This window comes from Camelus bactrianus, chromosome 15, assembly GCF_048773025.1.
Source record: "Camelus bactrianus isolate YW-2024 breed Bactrian camel chromosome 15, ASM4877302v1, whole genome shotgun sequence".
In the NCBI taxonomy this organism is placed as follows: Eukaryota; Metazoa; Chordata; class Mammalia; order Artiodactyla; family Camelidae; genus Camelus; species Camelus bactrianus.
In genome coordinates this window covers 22,825,938-22,852,440 of record NC_133553.1, presented here as the reverse complement: position 1 = coordinate 22,852,440, position 26,503 = coordinate 22,825,938, and the positions used below count along the sequence as shown (strand labels likewise).

Sequence of the window (26,503 nt, the reverse complement as noted above, 5' to 3'; positions counted from 1 at the left end):
GAAAAATCTAAACTATCGGTACTATCAAGTTTTAGAGCACAGAAAAGCAACTCCTTTCATTTACTGTTGGCGGGAGTAGAAGTTGAATTCTTGGAGAGCAATTTCACAATTTTCTACTTAAATTTAAAATATGCATACACTTTTAATTCAGCAATCCATCCTCTCAGTATTTACCCTAAGGAAACATTTGCAGACGTAAATTATGAAAGATTTACAAGCGTTTTCACTGCAGCATTGTTTACGCGGGTGAAAAACTGGTCTGGCTTTTCCTCTGGTCCCTGATCCAACTGCAGGGATGGGCCGGATGTGGGTAGAGAGCCAAGAGTCTCCTACCTCACTGTGCACCGTGGGAGCAGGTGGCGTTCACCATCTTTGGCTTCAGCCAAAGCTCAGACTGCAGGAGCTCCGTGCCAGGTCCACTAAGAATGTAGTGCATCCCGGCTGGGACTTGGAGCCCAGACTGTGGAACCTTCGAGGTTATGGTCCTTAAATACTTCTCCAAAAATGAGAACACTGGGGCTCAGAGATGCTAAATGACTGGTCCAAGCTCACACAGCTCTTTAGCCACAGAGGTGACTGTTAATTATATGAGGTCATTGGTTGGTAATAGCACTTGTAGCTCTCGGTCTCAGGTGTATTATAAACTTTCATTGTGAGGTTCTTTATACTTTGTGATTGACAGCGACTGGTATATTGGTGTAGAATACAATGTATATATACACTGTATGAAAACATTTTGAGACTATACATTCTCCTTCTATATTTGTAATCAAATGATGGTGTGTAGGCTTAGTGGCAGATCTGAGACTCAAAACTAGGTTTCTGAGGCAGAGGGAGCAACAAAGAACACGCGTGATCCGTATCCTCAGGGATCTGATGTCACGCCTGGAGAGGCCAGCATGACACACACAACGTCCAGCCATGGTTGTCAGCTAGGGGGCGTCGATGCTGTCTGGAGGGATTTCTGGTTGTCGTAACTGGGAGGGGAAGGGATGCTGTTGACATCTAGCAGGCGGATGTCAAGGATGCTGTTAAAATCCTACAGTGCACCAAACATTGCTCACGACAAAGAGTCACCTGACCCAAAATGTCAACTGTGCCGAGGTTGAAAAGCCTTTCTCGTGCATGAAATGCTAAAAGCTGTGCTAGTGACTGTGCACCAGAAATTCAGAGGTGGAAAAAGTCAGGGCATGAGTAGAGATCCTATCTGTAACCCTCTCCCCAGCCAAAAAAGAGCATTGCCTCTCTCGCCGTTCCTGCCATCTGCCGGAAAGAGGGGTTCCCACACCTAGTCCATTCTCCTTCTTGGCAGCGGCATCTGGAAAGGAAGCCACTACCGAGGCCAGGGTGGGTGAAGGACCTTCTGCGTCCTGGCCATTCATCAATATTCAGGGCGCGTTGTAGAGGGTGCCTCCGAGATTTCCTGATTTGGATTTACCCTGCTCGAACCTCTACTGAGTACTCCTTTGCCTTAAAAGCTCCAGTGCTCCGGCTTTGAGCATGACTGTGGTCCGCAGAATTCCGACTGTGACCCTCCCTCCCTCTCCCTCCCTCCTGCTGCCCCCTGACTGCTGTCCCTGTGCGCCACTGCTCTGAACTGGCTGGTCGAGAACACAGCCTGCTCTTTTTCACTGCTAAGACCTTCCATGTGATTTTTTCTTGGGGGGGGACCGAAATTATGCTTAAAAACATCAACTTCCTGTTTTCCCAGAAGATGATTTTCTGAAGACAACAGACAGATGCTTAAATTAAGTAAGAGCAGAAATAGCATGATGAAGAGTTTCCTCCCTGGCGAGCTGTGGAGGCTGTGAGCCTGAATTTTTTTTTCCCCCATGCTAAAAAGGCTGCCTTTCGGAAGACAAAATTACTAATAGTTTTTGAAGAATGGATTCTTTTGAACATCATTCTTCCTGAATTCTCAGCTCTCATTGAAAGAACACTGCAAATGTTTGACTTGAGGGTCTGAGTTGAAAGCATTTAGTACCTGCCCCCTTCCCTCCCCTGCCCCTCCCCCCGTTACTCCTGCCTCCTTATTTGACAGGTAACCAGGTAACGTGGAAAGGGTCCTGGCCAAAGCCTCTCAGACAACGGCAGAAGTGGGCTGGATGACAGGTCTACACTCTGTTTCCTCTCCAACTTTAGCTCTTTGGTCTCGGTAGAATCATTGACGGTCTCTGATCTTCTTCACCTGATATCTGCAAAACTCAGGACAGAAATAGATGACAGCTCACTCCTTTGACTCACTGTGGCATTTATTCCTGAGTGGTTTCTGTGACTACAAAGGTCTGCTCCCTCCATCCTTCTTTTTTTCTTTTCTCTCTCTCTTTTTTAAGATAAAGGTATACAGCATGGTGACTTGATATACACAGTGAAATGATTACTATGGTCAAGCTTATTAACAGATCATCGTCGCATATTATTACCTTTTTTTTTGGTAATGAGAGCACTTGAAATCTACTCTCTTGGTAAATTTCCAGTATTCTGTGCAGTGTTATTGACTGTAGTCATCATCCTCCTTTCTTGTTTCCTCTGCATCCGCACCTACCGCCCTGCTCTGTTCTATGTCACCTGATGACACCTTACTAGGACGCAAAAAAGAACACTAACACACACCAGAATATTTTGACCAGACACCATCAGTTCATTTCATGTGTTTCTCTTTCAACACATGCAGGAGTGTACTTCCAACGCCCAGTAATAGTTTTCTTCCAATTCCTTTCTCTCTCCCTAGAGTTTGCTGAAATTACTCTAGTTAGATGTCTGTATTTTACCTCATTTTCTCATCTGTATTTTACCTCATTTTCCCATCTTTCTAATGCCGAGTTCCCTCTTTTCTTTTATTACTAACAAGCTGCATCTATAAAGTGAGGATAATGATGGTGAACTAGCTGAAGGCAGAGAGCCTTTACCAGGCGACCATTTTCAGCTTATTTTGGTATAAGATTTATTATTCAGTTACTCTTCTAAGGGTAGTCATACCTTTGGGAGAAGGCACTTTGATGAGAATTTGTAGCAGGACCCTCCTACTTCCTCAGGCCAGTCTCACCTCCTGTTTCTCAGAGAGTCTTTAAGTTCTGTATAAGCTTTAAAAGCCGTATTTTAAAGTCAACAACCCTTTGCTATGAATCCTTCTGGAGCTGAGTAAAAACCAACAAGCTTTCATTTGCTCATTCAGTGAATGTCTCCAGTGCATCTGAGTCGTACCAGCCTCTGAGGCTACAGATATGAACCAGACTGAGTTGTATCTTCCTGAAGCCTACAGACTAATAAGGGAATAAATACATTGACTCAATATGTCAAGTATGATTCTAGGTGCTGGAAATTTAGTAGTAGCTCCTTGCTGTTGTAAGGTTACATTTTATGAGAGAGAGGGAGGGAGGAATTGGAGGAGGGAGAATATTAACAAATAGGTATATATATATATATACACGAAAGTGACAAGAACCTATTTTAAGACTCTAGCTAGGGACAGACTTGCTTGTCTTTAGGCTGATACTGGGCTGTCAAGGAGAAGCGAGCATGTCAGCATCTGGGAGAAGGACGTTTCCAGGTGGAGGAAACTGCAAAGGCCCCAAAGTAGACTGAGTTTGTTGGGACTGAGGACAGAGAAGCTGTGGCTCCCAGAGCGAGAAGATGCCAGAGGAACATGGTGTGCCAAATGCTGCCGTGCATCATAGGGGTAGAGAATGTGGGTTTTACTCCAGTGCGATGGAAAACTGTTCACAAGTTTCAAGCAGGAGACAGACACAATCTGATTTCTGTTTTAAAAAGATAAGAAGGCCCTAACTTTATCAGATTTTGATATTAGAGCTTTTTGTCTTCGTAAAATGAGTTGGGAGCTTTTGGGACGCTTTAGAACAGTAGCTCTCAGATTTTGGTATGTGTCAGAATCCCCTGGACAGCTAATAAAGAATCCTGAAACTTAGACCTGCTGAGTTATGTCAGGGTCTGAGCCGCTGTTTTTTGTTTTTTTTTGTTTTTTTTTCCCACCAAGTTTCCTAGGTGATTCTTATTCATACCAGAGTTTGGAAATCACTAGATGAGAAAACAATGCAATGATCTGTTACTAAAAGTTCAGGTAAAATGCAGCTGGGAGCTCATAAGTTCCTGATGGGTTTTGCGATGGTCACGCTTTAATAATCTTTCGGGTTTCTTCGGTGGTAATTGATCTGCTCAACAGATCTCTCAAACAACTGCACTCACGACTGTAAAAGCAAGTGTTCTAAACATTAGTCAATGGACTCCAGCCATGTGTCAGAAGGATAAGACGTGCTGATGAGGCAGAGTTGTTTTCTGGTAAACCAAGTTTTAGCATCAGTGGAACCCGTGAGCGTTATCCATGACAGCAACAAGGTGAAGCTGAAAACCTTCACAGTCATAAGAGTAAGTGCTGAGAAGGCATTTGATAAAACTCGCAGCAGTTCCTAAGAACAACTCAGAAAATGGGAGGCAAGTATAGCTACTTACATGTGATAAAGACCAAGGACAACAAAAATGGTAATACTGATGACTAACAGTTGGTAGGAAAATATTATTCTAAATGGAAAGAATCGTTTCACTTAGAATCAGGAACGATGGCGCTAGGCTGCCATTCCTTTCATTATTTAACTTTCCGGGAGGTTTTAGTGAATGCAAAAATCCAAGAACATGAATTAACTGCTGCAAACATTTGGAAAGAATAAATAGAGCTGTATCTTTGCACTTGTGATCTATTTTATGTTTGAAAAACCCAAGGGAGTCTGGTAAAATTATTACAGTTATTAGGAGGATGTGGTAAGGTGGCTGGATATGGGAGGGGTTTACAAAATTATTAGTGACTTCTCCCTCATTTGATAAGGAAAATAACTCATTTACAATTCTCAAAAATTGGAAGTACTTATGAGTAAATAAAACAAGAAAGGCAGTAAGCCTGTATGAAGAAAACTATAACACAGGCGGACCTCAGAGATACTGTGGGCTTGGTTCCAGACCACTGCCATACAGTGAATATTGCAATAAAGTGAGTACATGGATTTTTTTGGTATCTCCCAGTGCATATAAAAATTATGTTTACACTGCACTGTAGTGTATACTGTGAAATAGTGTTGTCTAAAGATCAGTGTACATACCTTAGTTTAAAAATACTTTAGTACTAAAAAAATGCTAATCATCATCTGAGCCTTCAGTGAGTCATCATCTTTTTTGCTGGTGAAAGGCTTGGAATATCGCGAGAATTACCAAAATGTGATGCAGAGACACAAAGTGAGCACATGCTGTTAGAGTAATGGTGCTGATAGACTTGCTTGATGCAGAGTTGCCCAAACCTTCAATCTGTAAAAAACCAATGTCTGTGAAGCACAGTAAAGAGAAGCATAATAAAATAAGGTAGGTCAATAATCTATTTAAAGGCATGTTAATCAGTCTGAACCAAATAGTCGATGTATTGTTGGATAAGAAGACTTCCTACCACACGCTTGTGATTACCCTAAATTAGTAACTACATTTTAATGCCTTGCCAATCAGAGTCCCCGATTTGGGAGCGTATTGAGAAAATGATCCTAAGGTTTATACGTACGAGTAAGAGTCTGAGAGAAACTATGAGAGGAGATAGGAAAGAAAAGGAAGATCTGCCTCGCCAGATAGCATTATATGCTAAAGCCCCTGTAATCAAGCCAGTGTAGTGTTAGGTTACGAACAGACAATTGATTAATGGAACAGAAAACAGGGAACTCATAAGTACATCCCAATGACATGTAAGACTTTAATGTTTAGTACAACCAGCTTATTCATCTGAAAGAAAAAAGAAATAGGCACCCACTTTAAGCCATATTTTATCCTACGCCATATGTGAAAATACATTCCAGATGCATTAAAGAGTTAAATGCAGACAAATCTAGAAAACTACATGTACAGTATAGAAGCTAGGAATATCTTCTTAATTAAAACTGCAAACCCAAAAGCTATATAAGGATGTGAAGGCATCTTTGAATATATGAAAATTAAAATGTTTATGTATACAGAAAAACTCCACAAATAAAGCCACTTACAGAAGGCAGTGCTTTGATAGAATTTTTATTGCAGATATTGAACAAAGCATGAATGTTTTTGATAGCCAAAGATTTCTTACAAGTTGACAAGAAGGAAAACAACCATTAAGGAAATGAACAAAAGGCATAAACTGTCAGTTCAGAGAAAAGGCAGTACCAGTGGCTGGTCAACATTCAATGGTGTTTAAATTAACTCTCAGTTAAGGAAATGGAAATTAAAATCACAATGAGATATAACTTTACACCCATTGGCAAAAGTTAAAGGAAAAAAATAAAACCGATGGTTGTCAAATATGAGAGGAAAATAGTACTTTCAGTTTTAACTTAGAGCTTTGAAGAGTTACAGCTTTTTTATTAAGCAATGGATGACATCTATAAAATTTAAACTATATATATTCCTCTGACCCACTCTTGGTGGCCTTCCTCACAGAGATTAAATTCCCCAGATGTAAGGACTCATGAGTGAGGATGATTCGTGTGACATTCTTCATAGTGACAAATCGAAAAACAGAATGAAAGAAAACTGGAAGCAAGTTGGTGAATACCCACCAGTAAGGGAATAGCAATAAATTACGGTGCATGCATACTCTGGTATGCTATGGAGTCCTTGAAGAATGGATTAGCTGTTCAGTTGATTTGAAGGGCCTCCCACTAGGGCACTGTTGAGTGAGAAAAGTAAGATGCACTGAAATAGGAATATTAGGGTGCCATTTTGTAAATCAAACTGACAAAAATCCCTTCCCTATGCATATAGATCTATGTATACGCACATACGTATCTCTGTGGAATTGAGATAACTCCGAAAATAACATGGAGACAGCCATGGAGAAATGTAACTTATCAACATGGGCTATGATGTTTGGGGAGTGGGGAGGCCGATGGAGGTGGAGGAGAAAGATGAGAGAACAACACAGAAAAGGAACAGAAAAAAAGACTAATTTAGAAAGCATATATATAATCTCATTGGCATAACATTATGTACATGTGTGTACTGTAGAAATAAATAAAATATTTCAAAAATCAAAGGAATTCTAACAACGTTGAAAAGATCAAGCCAGGTAATAGTATGCAAAAAAGGAAGCAGGGAAAGTAACCCAGAAGTTCTCCTGACCAGTAATCCAGGCAAGAAATGATACTGGCTGGTACCCAAAAATAATAGTAAAAGGGTGAGAAGGGATAAATTTGGGAGTTTGAGATTTACAAATGTTAGCCACTATATATAAAAATAGATTTAAAAAAGTTTCTTCTCTATAGCACAGGGAACTCTGTTCAACATCTTATAATTACCTTTAATGAAAAAAAAATGAAAACAAAATATATGCATGTATATGCATGACTGGGACATTGTACTGTACACCAGAAATTGACACATTGTAACTGACTTACTTTAATAGAAAAAATTTTTTTAATTAAAAGAAAAAATAATAGTAAAGGTGGGAGAAGTGAACATACTTGGAGTGTGTCGTGGCAGTTATAGTGGGCAAGATTTTCTGATGGATTTAACAAGAAGCAAGTTGAAGGGTAAAGATGACTGAAGGACTCAAGGATGAATCTTAGGTTTTTGCTTTAGCAACTTGATAGAATACAGATCCATTTTAGTGACAGGAAAACTGCACGAGGAATGGGTTGGTTGAGGAAAAAATTAACGAGCCCTCTTTAGGGGCATGTTAAAAGTTTGGGATGCTCGCTGTAACTCTAGCTGGAAAGGTCAAGTAAGCTGAAGCACACAGACTCTGAGCTGACAATGCCCATCCCTCCCTTAGGCTAGTGGGGTCGTAGTGGTTGTGGGGGTGCATCGCCCTTATCTGCCCTTGGGGACCAGGACACCCTTCTCCACGGCTCTTCTCCATGCCTCCCAGCTGTGTCCAGTGCACACTGGTTCCTCTGCCCAGGCCTCTGTCCTCACTCCGTTCAGGTGATGTCCCCAAGAGCCCCCAATAAACCATCTGCTGACAAACTCTCCACTCAAGAGTCTGTTTTCTGGGAAACCTGAACCCTCAAGGTTACTGAGGTGGTTGGTGACTAAACTGGGACTTAGATCCAGTTCTCCTGAAGAAAAAGCTTCTCATCTTTCTACATGGCCTGAGAAAACTTTGGGATAACCTCTTTAGAAGACAGAGAATCTGGAGTTTTCCAGCCTGCTGCGGGCTGCCGGGGCCGGATAGCAGGTGCCCACAGTCAGGAGTGGAGCCGCTGCGTGCTTAGACCTACTTGTCTTCGTGCCCCTTCCATCAGGGCTGAGAAGCTCAGGTTGGCTCCAGGTCGGGCCCCCAAAGCCCTCCCCACCAGTCTGGATGTCGACTATGCATCTTGAAGGCCTAAGGCACAGGTGCTCCCCTCTCTAACGAACGCCTTCCCTTGGGTGGAATGAATGAATTCAGTCAACGACACACAGCAGTGCTGATCCCCCTCTGCGGCAGGCCCTGGGGTGATGTGGCCTCGCACACGCCTCTGTGTGCATTCCCCTTTGTGTTGCCTCTTCCAGGGCACTCATCACGGCGGTGATTATTTATACTGTGGTCTCTCCCACTGGACTCTGTGCTCCCCTGGGGTCACCCTCTTACTTATGTCTTTATTGTGAGCTTTTTGTATAGTGCCTGGTGCAGACTGGGTACATGGTGGTGGATTTTAATCCATTCATGACTTTACACTCATCTTTCTGCTTCAGACTTCCGGTTTCAGAATCTCAGGCTCGCGGAATGGTCACGCTCTTTCCCCGGCCCATGCTGACAAGTTTTTATTTCTGACGTCTCAAATAAAAGAGACACCGTGTAGCAATCATTTTACCCACGTAAGCCCTTTCTCGTATCTTAGCTCTGAGGATTCTAAGTGAAAAAGAGCAATGTCTATATTATTCTCTTTTTGTTTCCAGTCTATGTCTTCACCCTTGCTCTTAGGAATGCAGTCTGGTCTCTGTTTTTCTCTCCATTTCAAACTCCCTCTGGGCTTTAATTTACTTTGTTTTCCTGTCCAGCTTCTCTCATCCTCAGGGCCAACCTCTCCACTGGAGGCTTCGCCATTGCCCTGGAGCCCTGTTCCTTCTGTGATTCAGTTCTGCTTTCCTCTTCAGTCCCTCCTTCCGCCTTCACACCCCCATCCTGAAGCAAGCTTCCTTCAACTCAGATACCCTCTCCACCTCCTAATGCATCTTTCTTACCTCCCACCACCACCCTTCTCGAAGGAATAGTTTGAGTGTTTGCTTCCATTTACTCCTCATACTGTTGATACAGGAAAAATGGGGCGCGAGAGGATGGCTGTGTCCCAGGTCTTGGTCAGATCCTTGGGACGCACCCCATCAAGTGAGGGTCCTTGGCTTCGTGCAGGAAAGAGTTCAAGAGTGAGCCAAGGTGGACTGAAGGTAGATTTATTCAGAGAGAGACATACTCCACAGACAGAGTGCAGGCCGTTTCAAAAGACAAGAGAAAAGTCAGGAGGGAGGGAAGGAAGTAGGGAGAGAGAGAGAGAGAGCGTGGGCACCCCAGGATGTGGGGCTGTTAGTTTTTATGGGCTCGGTAACTTCATATGCTAACAAATGGGAGGATTATTCCAACTACTTTGGGGAAGGGGCTGCGATTCCCAGGAACTGGGCCATCACCCACTTCCTGACCTTGTATGGTCAGCCTGGAAACTGTCATGGCACCTGTAGGAGTACCGTTTAGCAGCCGTTGCATTATAATGAGCTATATCGAAGCTCACGGTCCACTGGGATTTGAATCTTTTGCCATATTGGTGCTAATGGCTGTGTCATTCTTTTAATGGTTGTGTCCTTTCCCCTTCCCTCCTGTCTCATTACCCTCAGTCACAAATTCTATGCTCTTGAAAGTGTTACGGAGAAGGTCGTAACTTTCCAATCAAGTCTTGCCCTCATTATCTTTAACCACTTGGGGACACTTAAAAAACTGTTAGCCCTCTCTCCTTTTGGAAATATTTCCCTTGGAGAAATCTCCAGTCATGTGGTAGAGTGAAAAAGAGTGTGGACATGGGAGTTAACCATAAGGAAGTTGTGAACAAAAAATATTGCAAGCTGCATCAGTAAACAAAGAATGTTGTGGCCACCAAGTCATCAGCCACTACTGTCGGACAAGCAGGTAGCCTGGCGTCTGTAGCCACCCCCACTGGTGCACCATGAGGGATGTGAAAAAAATAGGATGCTGGCCCTAGACAGCTGGATGCATATCCAAGGAGTGATTTCAATGAGCCCAAACCTTTGAGCCTTCCCACATGTAGAAAAGCCCTAAATTCTTCAACTTGAAATGTCTGGTTTTCTTTAGTTAACAGTAATCTTTTAATGTTCCGACCACCTGGTCTTTGTTGTAAAACTCCTATAAATCCTGGCTCCTCCCTACCTCTTCGGAGCAGTCCCTCAGAGCGATCTGAGAGGCTGTCATCCCGGGCTGAGTTCTCAGAATTGTCCACCGAATAAAACATAACTCTCAACTTTGAAGTTGTGCATTTTATTTCAGTCAACAGAGTTCATCTTCTAGTTCTACAGGAGTAGCTCTGTGGCCTTGGACAGCTTCTTAACGTCTCTCAGCCTTGACTTTCTTATCTGTAAAATGGGGAGATAATTGTAAAGACTGTATAGAATGGTCCTCATTGCCTTATCAAGCTCTCTTGATTTCCATGACTCTGCACAATCGTTGTTCTCTTTCTGTCTTTCTAACTGCAGCTCCTTTTTCTTGGTCTGCTCTGTAATAAAGATTTCCCGAGGGCACAAGGAATGAAGGGGTGTAAATGAGGTAATTTGACCTTTTAACAAGGATCAGATGGGAAGTTATGAATACAAAACTTTTGAGGAGTAAGTCCTTGAATTTTGGCTTCATCATTTACCTCATGCATAATTATAATCAGAAAAAAAATTTTTTTCTATCATTTCAACATGATACTTTAATTCATGTCCCTTTGCAATAATCTCTAATGATATTGCGACAATGTCTACATCAGGACTCTGATGGTAGAGAACACATTTAATCTATTGCCAATTGGACTGTTTATTATGCATTCAGAGTGAATGCAAGTTGTCTTGTGTTCCTTGAAAGGAATTAGACATGGCTTGATATATTAATGAAGTCATTACCATTTCATTAAACTGTATGTTTTGAACCAGACTATTCTGTGGCTTATTGAGATGCAGAAAGTGCATTCTTGTATGTGTATCAGTCATAGAGGCGTTGTATCATAGCATATGTTGTATTAGGCACAGCTGATGGGCAAACGTACGGAACTTGAAAGCTGCAGCTTTTTGCGTGGAATACTTTCCTGTACATGCATGGAATTTTGCACAAAATGACAAAAAGTCAGATGCATTTAAATAAAGAAAAAAACATGCAAAACAATTGCAAAATGACTTTATTTCAGGAAAAAAAAATTTATCTGATTCTCAGAAACTAAGGTGGATTTATTTGGGTATGTCTACAAATTATTATATGTAGAAATAATTTTCAACCTTGCATATTTAGGAGCAAAGTTTAGGAATACTCTTGTATAGCAACTACTATTACTGATTAATTGATTAATTCCTTGACGAAGCAAAATAGAGAACATAACCCAATCCTTTTATGCTTATGTTGAGGTAAATTGCTCAAGCTTCACACTACCAAAACTGTTGTATTATTAAAAAATAATAATAATAAAACAATAGTACCAACAGTACTAAAACCAGCCAGTGCTTTGGGAAGGAATCATATTTGCCATTTCATGTTTGAAAGGACCCAGGAAGGAGCCAAAATTGTTTATTAGATTTTAGGGTCTCACGGTTGGATTGGTTCATTGCGGGTATGAGGAGGTAGGGTTGCATCAGCGTCAAATCACAGACCCTGCACACAGGATGTGGGTTTACATCCTGTTTCCGCCATTCACCAACTGTGTGCAATCTTGGTGGTGGTTTTTTTTGGGGGGGCTATATTTTACATTCATCTAGAAAATAGGGGTAGTTTCGGCTCCTGGTGTATGCGTTTTCCAGGATTGCTTGGTGTGTCAACAGATCAGATGGTGGATGTGAAAATCTCATGTAAAATTGTGACTTACCATAAAACACTGGGGGTTAGCATTACGACTGGGAAATCAGGCTGAGCTGGGCCAGTGCTCAGAGCTGGGTTCCAATTTGAAAACAACTGACATTTCAGCTCGCAGGCCAGGCAAAGGCCATCCCTGAGATGCAGTGCATGTTAAGTAGAAGTTCCCTGCTGCCTGCCTTTTCCTTCCTGAAGGTGCCAGAGAAGTGTGCTGGTCTCAGTGGCTCACGTGGAGAGAGAACCCTTTAGAAGATCCCTAGATGGAGGACCTTTTATTGCTGTTGTTGTTTTTTTAGGCTGGAGAGACATGTGCACGTCATGTCGTATCACCTGGTCCAAAAACACGCTTCCTGGGTTTGGGATCTCTTGCTAGGCTCATGAGTGCTGGAACACAACCCTCCCTGGATTTCTTGGTGTTCCTGCGTGTCTCAGACCCTCTCTGCATCAGGAATTGACCAACTATAAAGAGAGAGAATGAATGCCTCCTCTTCTCCGCCGTTTGCCCCCATTCTAAGGGTAATAATGTCTAGAGACACATTTTCATCTCCCCCAAACACTATGGTTTATGTTCCCGTTAGAGACCTTCACTTCTTCCCCCAGGATACTGCTTTCCAGAGTAAATGAAAAGCTCTCTCTCCTTCTCTCTCTTTCTCAGAAGTGAGGCTGGGGAAATGTGCCACATCTTTCTATGTTCCTATATAAACTCTTAAGTTTCATAATTTGGAAGTTCTTCTCCTGTCAAACAAACTATTGCATGTGCAGGGGCATCTGGTCCTCACCCAGGCGAGGGAGCATCTTGCATCCTTCACAGTTTGGGCGCTATGATTACTTCCTGCACTATGTATTGAGCCTGCCAAGTAACAGCCATGCAGACCTTTAGCTTGGGCTCTAGGATGGTTATTCTGGGAGACTTAGTAAGTCCAGTTGAGGAATCTTTGGCTGAGACTTGGAGAGTCTTTTTGGGGGGAGGGATGGGAGGGAGGTATTTAGGTTTTTATTTATTCATTCATTTATTTATTTTAATGGAGGTACTGGGGATTGAACCCAGGACCTTGTGCCTGCTAGGCACAAGCTTTACCAACTGAGCTATACCCTTCCCCCCCTTTTAAGCAGCCTTTAAAAAGAGGAAACGGGCAAATCTTTTTCTAATAGGTGTCTGCTACATCAGGAGAATAACTTGAGGTTGACGATGCACTTCTTGCTTGTTACTCTGTGAGTGCTTGACCTCTCTCTTGTTTGTAGTATTTCCATGGAGACAGATTACCGTGTGTGTTTGGGACGGCTGGATACTGGTTAAGAGAGTGGTCATTCATAGTTTCTTGTCTGTGTCCACACACCTTTGGGAAACAAGGGGTAAGAGTTTTACTTGCTGGCATTGATGACATTTGTCACGAACCAAAGGTCGTACTCGATGGTGCCTTGGGGAGAGCACTGGACCAAAAGCCAAACTTGCATCAGGACTGGATTCAAGTTCTTACTGTTACTAATCAGATGGCCTTGGGAAAATCACTTCAGTCTGCTAATCCTCAGTTTCTTCACTTGAGTCATTAGGATGACTGAACTGTTTAATAGGAATTTTATGAAGATCAAATGGGTCAATGGGTGAGATATTTTTTTTTTTCAGTTCTGAGGTGGTGGTAACTGGACCCTTATGAAGGATATTTTTTAAAGAATTTTTATTAATTAATTAATTAACTTTGCTATATAATAATTTAAATATCTGATCTGCCAGTATACTCCTTCTTGCCGTACTTCAGGGCAAGGAGTGGAAAATAATACAATCTATGCCTGATTTTACCCATTTTCTATTCTCTTTGCAAGTTTCAGAAAGGCGTTTAAGTATTATGGCAGAAAGTGAAATCATGTTTATACAGGTAAGCGAGCAGCCCCTAGCAGAGGTGTTTATACCTTGGGAAACTGTGGACATCCAGAGTGATATCTGGGGCATGACTTCTATCAATGAGATGATACTCTGCTGAAAGGGACCTGAGGATGGGGGTTTTAGGCTCTGGTCAAGCCCCTGGGTATCTAAATGCCCTGGACATCGAGGGCACTTCCCGGAGGAGTGAATGGACCCGGGAGAGGTCACCTGGAGAGGGAGGTTGTGTCATGGACGTGGGTAGGCATCAGGCAACTGTGGGGGAGAAGTGGAGGTGCATCCGGATTTCCCCAGTGAACTTGCTCTGGAAGGAATGTGTCTTTGGTAGAATCCTATAGAACAGCAGAGAACTGCCCTCTAGAGCAACAGAACTGAGGGAGTCACCCTGAGCCAGGCACCCAGGAGGCAGGACATGGTGAGGTCACACGGAGACCCTTCAATGGCAGTAGTTGTTTGGAGTTGCCACTGCTTTGGGCTGTTCCTGGGTGGTCCCCTCTGCTGATTGTCATTGCTGTTGGGAGTGGCCCTTGGGAGTCCTAATGACTGGAAGGGATGATGCAACTAACAGGGACTGTGTCACCGGGAGGGTCGATGTTGGGACATCTGTTGCACAGAGACATCTTACTAAGCTGGAGTGACTGACTGATGTCATTTTAACTTTCCTGTTATATTTCTGGCACTTTGTAAACATTATTTTGTAAATCTTCATGATAGCTCTGTAATTCCGGTGTTATATGCATTTGACAAAGGTGGGAACCGACACTTGGAAAGTTTAAGTAACTTGACTGAAGTCACGCATATAATATGGTGGAGCTCAGATCTGGACTTAGATTGAATGCCAGAACCCAAGCTGTTTTCATTTTCAATACATTTTGTTGCTGAATATTCTTTAGCCTTTATTATCCCAGTGAGAGTCAGGTTTGATACCTGGAGTTGGGTAGAGACATTTTTTATCTTCAGTGCACTTTCTACAGAAGAGGAGGAATCACAATTTCCCACCTGGAAATCTGATGAGACTGGAAGCTCAGAAACTCTGAGTTACGGTTCCAGCTAATAACAGGGACCTTTGACATTGTCTATCAGTGGTTTTTGGCAAAATATATAGCTCACAGGAAACAAATTTCAGAAGAGAAAAAGGCTTCAATGAGAAAAAATATCTCCACCTGCTTCAAATAAACAGCATAAGTTTAAATAAAAATCAAGATGGCGGAAGCTGGGAAATTAGATGATGTGCTTGGATTTGAAAATCATGAATAAATGAGACAATATTAAAAGAGAACATCAAAAACATTGATAGAGTTGGCTTCCTGCCTATCAAACGGCATGTGCCTGAATGAGTTTCAGTGTTGACTGCTGGCTTCGAAGTGGAATTACCCGTTACGTAGGGAAAAAAAGAATCACGGTAGCACTCAGTGTCTGGCTTTAGATAATTGGCTCACCTGGTGCACCCTGGTAATTTAGGTTTAAAACTAGTTCAGATTCTATGATGATGAAAATCAGCACATGTATGGCAAATGCCCTTGGAAGAAAGCAAAGTGAAATGCTTTAGTGTCTTTGCCTGGCATCATGTCCAAGGTCCCTCTAGAGGGGTTGAGAATTCCTGACTGGCTTGCTGTCTGCCTTAATGATGACAGAGAAGGACTGAATAGTGTTTAATGATGTTTTAAGTACATCCTAAGTAGAGGCTCATGACCAACATCCAGGAGTAGAGAAAATGCAAATGAATGAAACGGAACAATAACCACAGCTTCCTCCTACTGCAGCCAGAATGAATAAAACTCAGAAAGTTCATGAGACTGGCCAGCAAGTGCAAGCCTGGAGGTGTGGTTGGCTCATCCCAGGCACTGCTGTTGACTTGATGTGCATAATCAGGGGCGTCGCTGGAATCTGAGTTTGCCAAGAAGATGCCTGGAAAGCTGAAAAAGACATTTAAGAGACTCCACTTTTAATTATAAATAAATAGGTACTTACTAAAGGAAGCCTGTGCTTTCATAGGAACAGAGAAATAAGAATAAAGAATTGACCTTAGTCTCATCACCAAACAAAAACCATCTCTTTAACCGTATCATGTGAATCCTTCCTATCTTGCCTTGTGTCGATTTTATTTTTTAAAGCACCATTGTAATCATATTGTAAATACAATTTATATCACATTTTCTGCTATTACTATTTAGCAAGCATGTTCTTTTTTAAAACCATTTCATAATTATATATTTCAATAGCTTTACAGTAACTTCTTGAACAAATGTACCATGGCACACCATGTCTGTATTGCTATCTGGTTTTCTGGATTCAATTTTTCACCGTCATAAAAAATTCCACAATGAATGTCTTTGTGCATGGAACTTATTTCCTGGCTTCCAAAGGATTCCTTTGGATTAATATCCAAAAATAGAATTTCTGGATCAAGGAATCTGATAAGTTCTTGATACATGCTAACAATTTGTTTTCCAAAAGGACTGTGATTTTTGTCTATTATAACATTTGCTCATTGGTATTAGGTATTCTAATTTTTAAACTGTTAATTTAAGTTTAAAAAGTATATATTTGTTTCATTTAAATTTATTGGATTGCTATTAAAATAGAGTATTTTCCCAAGTTGGTTGCCAAATACGTTTCTTGATGTTATTTGCTTTTTTTTTTTTAAATGGTTTGCCCATTTCTCTTGAATTGGCTCTAAACTGGTCTCCCTGATTCTGTTCTAACCATTTGATCCTCTACACGTTGCTAGAATTATTCCTAAAATCAATACCCTCATCACATCACCACTTCCTCCAATCTTTCAGTGGCTCCCCATGCCTTCTGAAGTAGAGTAAATTATTTACCCTCCATGGAAGGCCACCACATGGTCCAAGCTGCCACCCTGCCTGGGCTCGGGCAACTACTTTGGTAAATATGGAATTAAAGATGGAAATACAACTTCTGAGAGTTGTGCAGTGAGAGACTCATCGAGGGTCACACATCTTCTTAAATTCTAGCAGGTTGGCAGCCACAGTTTCTTTAATAAGAGAACCTGGATGAAGGGTTAATACGCCAGGGACGGTCCACGTCTTACCTTCATATTCCTAAGGGGAAAGCAAACCTGTTTTGGAGTTCGATCGTCTTGGGCTCCAGTCCTGCCTCTGCTGTCTGGCCCTGACCTGGGGCAGTCAGTGAGCCTCCATGGCAGCAATGCGCATTTCTCAGGGTTGTTTGGAGTTTGAATTGAAATGATAAAGTGCATCGTGTATACTAGGATGTTGGGAAATGAAAACCCTTCTAAATCAAGGATGCTCCTCCTTTAAAGAATGAAGGGCCACCTAAAACAGTCAGATTCATAGACGCGAAGAATGGAATGGTGGTCGCCAGGGGCTGGGCGGTGGGGAAGGAGCTGAAGTTTCCATCAAACCAGGTGCGTAAGTTCTAGGGCCCTGCTGTGCAATTTTGTGTCTGTAGGAAACCATGCTATGTCGTACACTTAAAAATCTGTTAAGTGAGTTGATTTCACATTAAATGCTGTTACTGCAATAAAATAAAATTATAAAGCATTTAGTTCTCGGGATTTTGTTGTTTTGAGCACAAGAAGCTTAGACTTGCCAAAATTCACAGCACGGGTTGTAGCAAGTTTAAGTAAAATAATGTTTAATTGTTGTCAGTTCTGGTTTTAAGGTCTCCCCTTAACTGGCAGGCAGTTCTAGCTTTTTCGGGAGAATCCAGATCCCGGCTGTCTTATTAGCATCATTTTACAGTTGAAAATATGAACTTCATTGTACAATAAAGGCTGGTATTTGTCACTCGCTGTTTGATCCCTAAAAAACATTTTTTAAATAATAAAAATAATGAAAAGAACAGTGTTTCCTCCCTTGGTTCGGCAAGTAACACATTACCAAATGCCAGTTTTGGGGAAAGTCTCGAGGATTCTTGTTCAAAAGGTTGAAATGAATGAAAAACTAGGAAAATCTAATGACAAAAATATTGAAAAGATGATGTGTGAGCAAAATCTTTTCCTCAACTCTAAATGGATGTTATTTCAAAAAAAAAAAAACTCTCAGAAACTGTAAACTGTTTGTATGTATTTGCAGATCCTAGAAATCACTTATTTTGAAAGCTTGGCATCAAATCAGAAAATACAAATAAAAAGTAGCACAAAAACCAATGCTGTGCTAAATGAACTGGATAGTAAAGAAATTATTTTGTGCTTTGAAGGAGACCAAGTTTATTAGTGACCAGAGGGCAGGAATCCAGTTGGTGAAGATAATTCCAGATTGTACATATGAATCCTTGGCTCTGAAACACTCTCCTAAATGTTATAGATTCCAGTGGCCTAAAAATAATTTAATGTATGTCCCAATTTTTTATGGCACTAAAAAAAAAATAGATGTCTGAAAACGGCTGCAAATTTCTCAAGTTGATTTATCTTTCACGAGTCACAAGAGTAAAGCCGGTTTTCCGATACCATGTCCTGCATTTATCTTTCCAGAGCGGGAGAGCATTCTAATTAAAACTAATCCAGTCACGAACTTGAAATATCAGGTACTTTAATGTGATTTGCTTCTTAACGGCCAAGACTATCTTGCCATAAATATTTTGCCCCTGTTTGGTTAGAAGCTAATTCAAAAAAGAGACAAAGCGGTAATCTGGAAAGCTGGGATCTTCAGTTCCGTCCGATGAGTTTGGAGATTGCTTGGTGGGGTTCAGGCTTGGAGAGGAAGGCATGGGGGCTCTGTTCCCTGACGCTCGAGAACCCAGGGCTGTGGGTAAATCAGTCAATAGTGTTGACACGAGTGCCTCATCTTTAAAGAGAGAAGGACCTCCCACAGCCCACCCCACAGAACAGCACAACACACCCCAACCCTCATTCCTTCCCTTGTGGGTTCTTCTTTGTAGCACTGATAACCGGGTGATGCAAAAAAGAGCTGGTTTCTCATCTGTTTTTCCTGCATTAGGAAGCAAGCTTTGTGAGTACCAGAAATTGTTGGTTTTGTTTGCTGCTGTTTTCAGACTACCTTAGACTATACTCACGAAATGATCCCAAGAAGTATTTGCAAGGATGAGAAAGTAAATGATACAATAAGACAAACCACTCCCAGTCCATCCTCTAGGCTTTGGTCATTCAAAAGGCACTGAATGCAGAATCAGCAGCTCTTCCCTAGATTCTCCTCCCTCCTTCCCTTTGCCACTATTCACATCCTAAAAGCCCAGTTAACATGCCTGTCTTAACCGCTGCTCTGGAAATTAACTTCTCCCTGCTCTGAACAGCTTAAGCATTTTCTAATACTTTATACTACGTTGAGCTATATATATTCCATAACAACTATAATTTGACTTGACATTGTATTATGTTGCATAATTATATTACACAATACTATACTATACTATATTGCAATGCAACTAGATTTGTAACATAATGTAGATTTTTTTCTCCTGTTAGGCTCTGAACTCCATAAGGTTAAGAAGTGAATTGTAACCATCTTTTTAATCTCCTCAAATGTCCAATATCTTGTATCATATGTAATGAATATTCCATAAATGTTTGTGGAATAAACAGCCAATTAGGATAGTACGTACATGAGAATCCTATAAGAAAGATCTGGATAGTGGACCATTCAATAGCAGAGAGATTACTCAGTGATTCTTCCATCAACCCTGTCTTCCTCATAAAGATGTCAGGTTTCCCAGGAAATTCACAATATGTGATACAGCCTCTTTTCTTTGAACAACTTTGAGACAGTGACCTCTAAGACACTCGTATCTCCCCAGCGCCATGCAACTGGGAGGGATGCTGTGCTATGATGGAATCAGGGACACTCGTGCTCAGTAGCTGTTCCCATCCTTTGCCAGCTGCATGGTGTGTCATTTGACCTCTCTGAACCTTAGTTCCTCTGTCTGTAAAATGGAAGAGGCATTCTTACCTCCCTACGCTCTTTTGATGGCTGAGTGAGAACGTGATTGTCAAGTGCCCAGGTGTGTCTGGCAGGTCCCAGCAAGCAGTGACCCCGATCACCTTTGGCATTAGAATTGGGGCTGTTCCAAATGCCTCCTGCACTTTGTGTCTTCATAGAACATTTCTGTCTGAAAGGAGATTAGAAATACGGTTTATTTATCATGCTTTGCCACTATTTATTTAATATTCATTGCCGATTTAATGTTCGTCTTCGGCTTCTGCACAGTTTCTTTGTAACATTCATGAAAGTCGTATTACTTGAGAACAGCTGAGCCCAAAGGAGGCAGGCAGGACACAGATCCTGGAAAAGAATCAGTTTGAGTTTACATTGTAACGATTGCAATCACCAGACCAGACTCAGTGCTGTACCAGGAATTCTACGTACCTTCTCTCTCCTTACCTGTCCTCCCACCCGCGCAGAAGGGGCATCTCCCATCTTCTTTAAGACATTGGCTCATTTTGTGCCTATTGGCGGAATTGGGTTAAGTAGCAGTACTCTTAGAAGACTAATTCTTCTTCTTTTTTAAGACCTGCTTTTCCTGAATATTTTTATTTTACTTTAAATTTATTTTTTAGGTAGGGGGTGGTAATTACGTTTTACTTACGTTTATTTATTTATTCTTGGAGGAGGTACTGGCCCTCATGCATGCTAAGCATGCACTCTACCACTTGAGCTATTCCCTCCCCTTAGAAGACTAGCTCTAAACTAGTCTTCCTAAACATTGACTAGTTTAGGGTTATCTGGGAGTACATCCTGGGATTGTCAGCTTTTGGTTTTTCAATGAAGCCTAAGCGAGGTGGGGAGGGTATAGCTCAGTGGTGAAGCTAAATGCTCAGCATGCACGAAGTCCTGGGTTCAATCCCCAGTACCTCCACCAAAAAAAACCCCCCAGAAACTCTGAGTGCTTTCTTTCAGACACAGACAATACTGGATTAAGACTGATAGCACTTACTGGGCAGGCATCCTGCCTTAATGAATTGATAAGAAGGGTCTGATCCCAGCCCAGTTTAAGCCATCAGGGTGCCTGCTCTGCCAGTTGTAGTGCTCACGTGTAAATGGGCCCTGATATTAGTCACTGTTTGATCCCTTAAAAAGCTTTTAAAAGCAATCAAAATTACAAAAAAGAATGAAAAGAACTGTGACTCCTCCCTCCCACTTTGGCAAGCAAGAGGTAGCCAACAATGCCTCCTAGGCAGTGATAACCATAATAAAGCCAACTGACGTGCACATTTGCAATTTGCAAAGTTCTTATTTGTCATTTACTTCATTATCTGGTTTATACCATATGTGTTGTTAGTCCCGTTCTCCACGTGAGAAGTTTGTGGCTGGAGGAATTTAAGTCATTTGCTGGAACACATAGGCAGTAAATGCTGGAAGTGAGATCAAACCTAGGCCTTTGGGCTTCCAACCCAATGAGTTAATGAGTGGATAGAGATGATTTTAAATGATCACATCTGTGCATCCGCACAGTTCTCGTATCTGCTTGGCGACTCCCAGTTACGTTTGTGAATGGACTCCTCTGAGGTGCTTCAAAAGCGTTGTCTGTCTTACATTAATGGCTTCTCGGCAACTGTGTTGACAAGGTTCATTTGCAAGCCTCATTCTCCATGGAGAGCAGGAAGGTAACCGTGTATGGAGGCCCTCTGAGAGTTATGACGGAGGCGGAATTCCCGCAGCCCTGAATGAATGGGCATTCACCGCCTCCTTCTTCCTCATTGTCCCGATGGTTGGTAGGGGTGTCGGAGGGTTAGGTGACTCTGGGAGGGCCACTGAGCGGGTACGTGGCGCTGTGGGTACAAAGGCCCCTCCCACTCCTCCCCCTGGTCTAGGGCCTGAGTGCCATGTGCTCACCTGAACATTAATTAGGGCTGATTTGTCAGTTGCCAGTGGAGTGTGAATCTCTGGAAAGAGGAGCAGATTTGGAGAAATTCATCCTGTTCCTTGGAAGTGAATCCCATCAGAACACCTTCGTCTCACTGTCCTCGGGTGAATGGAAGTGTGTTCCACTGCAGGAAGATGTGAGGGTGAAATTTTAATTGACTAAAAGGCAGGAGGTTCTCAGGGATGGTTCCCATAGCAACTGCAGTGTGTGTGTGTGTGCGCGCGCACGTATTTAATATGTGCATTAGAAGAGAAAAAGCAGCTCATGTTCGTGTGCAAGTCTGGCATTTGGAACTGGAAGGGAAGGGAACAGGAGCCCCCAGAGCAGCCTGATGCTGGACGTACTGTTTTCCTTGATTTGTGTACTTTCTCTCTAACGTGGCAACACCAATTCCATTCCTCTGTCTCCCTCTCTTCCTTGGCTTCATGTAGACTGGGCGCCACCTGGCACAAGGACACTCTGAGGACAAAGTCGCTGGCGTACGTGAGGCAGGGTCCTGTAACAGGTCTCCAGCATGCTGGTCTTTGCTTCTGGGGATGGTTCTGCCCCTGATCTGTGAGAGCAGAGGAACCAGGGGGCTTTGTTGGCAGACAGCCTGGGCCAAGTCCTGGCTTCCATTTATGAGCTCTGTCAACTTGGACGCGCCCCTTACCTAGGCAGAACTTTCTTTTTTTTAAATTTGTTTGTTTTGTTTGTTTTTTAAGCCCATCAAAGGGAGACAAAAGTGGCTTGTCCACTGTAGTATCAGGTCTGGGAGAAAGTTAGAAGACAAAGTGTGGGAGCTGTGCTTTTTTTCCTTCCCAGGGCTGGCAGGGAAGTAGGAAATCCACCTGGTTGGGGTTGCACTGTTTAATTGGAAGTCAGCATGACCGGGATGGTTGCCATGTTTGCTGGTTTCAGGTAACATGTAGAGAATAGTCCATCAGTCAGAGAGGAGGCTTTTTGGAAAGGATCCCTGGGGACGAAGGAACGGGGCAAGTGCAAGGTGAATCAGGGTTGTTCCTGTTTATCTCTCAGGTGTCTATTCTGTGAGCATGTCGACACCAGTGACTTCTGACTCATTTCACGGACCCAAGACCAAGGGCAGCGTCTGGCGCTTGGTCAGTTCTGGGCCAATGTTGAGCTGAACTGAATCTGAGCTAGTTCATTTGGCAAAGAGCAAGTTCATGTGCCAGGCTGGAGAGAGAAGAGAAACAACTTAGAATTTATTCAAGTATTTTGCATCCCATGATTTCTACATATAAAAGCACAAAAAGTGCTTTTAGAGGGTCAGAAACTTGGACTTTGTATATTCAAGTAGAGGCTTTTTTTTTTTTTTAAATCTGTGCTGTTGTGATTTTTCTTATTGTTTGAATAAGAAGCTTCTGAAAATTCCAGTGAGTCTCCGCTGGGCGACGTGGGGATGCAGAGGAGGGATCTTAACTTTGCACACAGCTTTGCTGGAGAGAAAATTGAGGGGGTGGCGGCAGCTTTTTCCTTGCAAGCCCTTGAAACCTTCTGTACTTGATTTATCTAAGGAATGATTTTTCTTATAATATCAGCAGCTGCTTCTCTGCCCTTTGGAGGGTAGAAGGAGCTCTGGGGTCCCTGGCAGCCTGCTCCTTCCTGCAATATGAAATCTGCCTTGTCAATTCAAGGTTGGGAATGCTGTTCCCAGCATCCGAGGGCATCTGTCATCTGGAAGAAGCAACAAAATCTTCCGACAGCCCCGAGCAATTATTTTGGAAGGATTTCCCTCCGGGCTGTGACAAGAGCATGTGGACAAGGCAAGAGCAGATGTCCCCTGGTTTGGAGGGGGTGTTTGACCTTGGAGGGCAGCATGCCATTTGGCATTGAGATTCTCTGTAATGAAATCTGGACTCCACCATGCATTTGCTCTGTGACTCTCAATCAGTTGCTTCACCACTCTGGGCTTCCTGTTTCTTCATTTGTAAATTGGAATCTCGATAGTACGTGGCTGAGAGTCATTAGGATTGAACAAGCTAATACACATTAAAGTCTTCAAGTGTTGATGCCTGGCAAATAGTACATGAACATCAATATTAGCAGCTGTTAGCACTGTCAGTGTCCCGATGATTCCAGCCATCACTGACTCCCAGTGGGGTCTCTTCTGTGTTCTCTAGAGTCAGATCCATGTGACACTTCCTGGGGATCTGCTATGTGCCAAGCGCAGTGACAGGGGCTTACAGGTATCTTTTTCCAACCTCAGAAGACGACAGATGAGCATGTCATTGCCTGATGGCTCTGAGCTGACTTCTGGGGGGAACTGGTGGGGGCCAGGCTTGAGACAAGGCTGTGCACGTACTTGTGTGGGGTGGGAGAGGCAGGCAAGAGGGGAGCATGACATTCTGGGCCTGGGGCTGCCTTGGCTGGGCATCAGAAGATAAAAGGAGATTTCCGGGGGCACAGCTCAGCCCTGAGCAGTTGAAGGCCAGCAGGATGCCAGGGGATGATGTGTCCAGGCTGATGCGGGTCAGGCTGGGGCCCAAGTTCTGGATTGAGAGCAGTGAGGCCAGGGGGCTGGGTAGGATGTGGGGGAGCCTCTTCAGTGTACTGTAGGATGCTGAGCGGTCACGAAGGGTATTGTTTCGGATCCAGTCAAAGCGCTATGACAGATGCAGCAGCCGTGGCAGGAACGGTGGGGACCAAATCTGACTGGTTCTCAGAATCCCCTGGGAGCTTGAGAAGAATGCAGATTCCTCTACCACACATCTGCCCAATTAATCGGATTCTCTAGGGGTAGGAATTGGAGCCGTACAGTCTTGGCGAACTCCCCAGGTATTGCTGTGCCCTTTTTGTTATCACTGATGGAGCCCGTCAGGGAATGAGCTGGGGGACAGCAGCTTCTGCTGAGAGGTTACCTGATGCCTGAGATAATGCCAGGCTCTTAGCACTGAAGGGACTGCAGCCTGTGTTACTGGGAAACCAGGAAAGCCTTGTTGCCGGCAGAGCCCTGCGTGCAGGTGGGACCGGCAGCAGGATAAGGCAGGGAAGACAAGACAGGACTATGGCTGCCAAGGGCGCAGGCATGCCTGGCAGGTGGACCCCCGCAGAGTCGGGGCAAGTGGCAATTCAGCTCGTCCCAGGCTGTGACTCCCCGGGAACCTTGTTAGACAGAAATTGAGAAGCATCACGCACATCCAGGACCCCCGCTGGGAGCAGCTGGAATCCCGTATGTCCTCACCCCGCCCTCACCGAACCCCTTCCCGGCATCTGCCAGGCGGGCTCTCTGAGCTGCGAGCTGCTACGGGCTGCCGCCGCCGGCGGGCGCTGAGGGTGTCAGAAAATGCCAGCAGGACCGCACGCCAGCGATGGACAATCTCCACCTCCCCATCTTTCATCTCTCTGTCCTCACTGCTGGGAATAGTCCCTTCACCGGCTCGCAGCAGCTGGAACCCTCCCGCTCCCTCGAGGTGATCATTCATAGATTGCTGATTTTTTAAATTGCCATCAACTTCCAGTTTAAGGCAATTCAATCCAGTGAAACACATACTTATCGAGGACACGTAATGAACCAGGCCCTGAGTCTGGTGCTGGATGGTATGAGAAAAATTAGGACAGGCTTCCAGTTCTCAGGGAGCTCCACGCACAGAAAGAAAAATGCAGGTCAACACATGTCATTCGGCAAAACTCTAATCTTCCAAAAGGCCAACATAAGAATTATTTCTGTGCAAGTTTTATCTCCTCTACCTGACGCATTTTTATAGAGGGCTGGGGACCATCTCTCATTCAACTTTCTCTTCCCACCCTCTGAAACAGTGAAGGGAGCATGTTTGGTATTCAGTGGATCTTCACTGATCTGGTTTGAATTGAGTTCTACCTAGCACTATGATTTTTTTTTTAATTTTTATTTATTTATTTATTTAATTTTATTGAAGTATAGTCCGTTTACAATGTGCCAGTTTCTGCTGTACAGCATAATGTGTCAGTCATACCTGTACATACATATATTCGTTTTCACCTAGCACTATGTTTTTCATAAATATTAGTATTTGATTTAAAAATGTTTAGGAACATATTATAGAATGGCAGGCTACAGGTAAGACAGATTCAGGAAAGTTTGCGTTGGATTTGTTTTATTTCTGGCAGTGACTGGGTTTTTAATAAACACTGACTGTAAGGAGTCAGGATAAAATATAGTTTGAACGCATTTAGACAACGCTGAATTAGAAGAACTTGCCAGTGCTCTGAAAGGGCAAATTGTGACACAAAATTATTTGGACAAATTAAAGGATTGATAAGCTCGAAAGGGATGATTTTCACTAGCACAAAGTGTTTGTTCTAGAAAGAAGTACTCTCTCCAAATGCTGTGTGAGAGAGAAATGGCCAGGGGTTGCCTTAGAAAACACCAGAGATTTGGAAGCAGAAAAGGAATGAAAATACCAGATGAAAAGGAAATCTTCAGATTTCGCTCTTTCGTTCCCCGACTGATGGAGTAATTTGCCTTCGATGTGGTATAGATGAAAAAGCATAGGGCAGGTCTGAGTTAAAACAGGGGGCCACAGTACACTGCACTGTGACCCTGGGCAGTTTCACCTCTCCCAGTGTCAGCTTCCTCCAGTATAAGGTGGCAGGCACTTCCAGGGCTGCTGTGAGTGATGATCCAATGAGAAAACAGATGTAAAGGGCCCGGCTGGATCCCTCGCCCGTAGCATGGACTCAGTAAACGGTCCCTCCTGTTACCAAAACAAACTTGGGTTTATCTGCCCATGTGCAGTAAAGCCAACTATTGACACCAGGTTGTGGTGAAGGAAAGTACAGTGTTTATTGCAGGGCGC

The 26,503-nt window shown here is 43.1% G+C and overlaps 1 long non-coding RNA gene across 1 annotated transcript in view; it reads left to right on the top strand.

The window, feature by feature from the left end:
- The window catches only part of LOC141573395 (uncharacterized), a 286,822-nt gene that overhangs the window by 97,495 nt on the left and 162,824 nt on the right, over nucleotides 1–26,503 (top strand). The window lies entirely within an intron of this gene.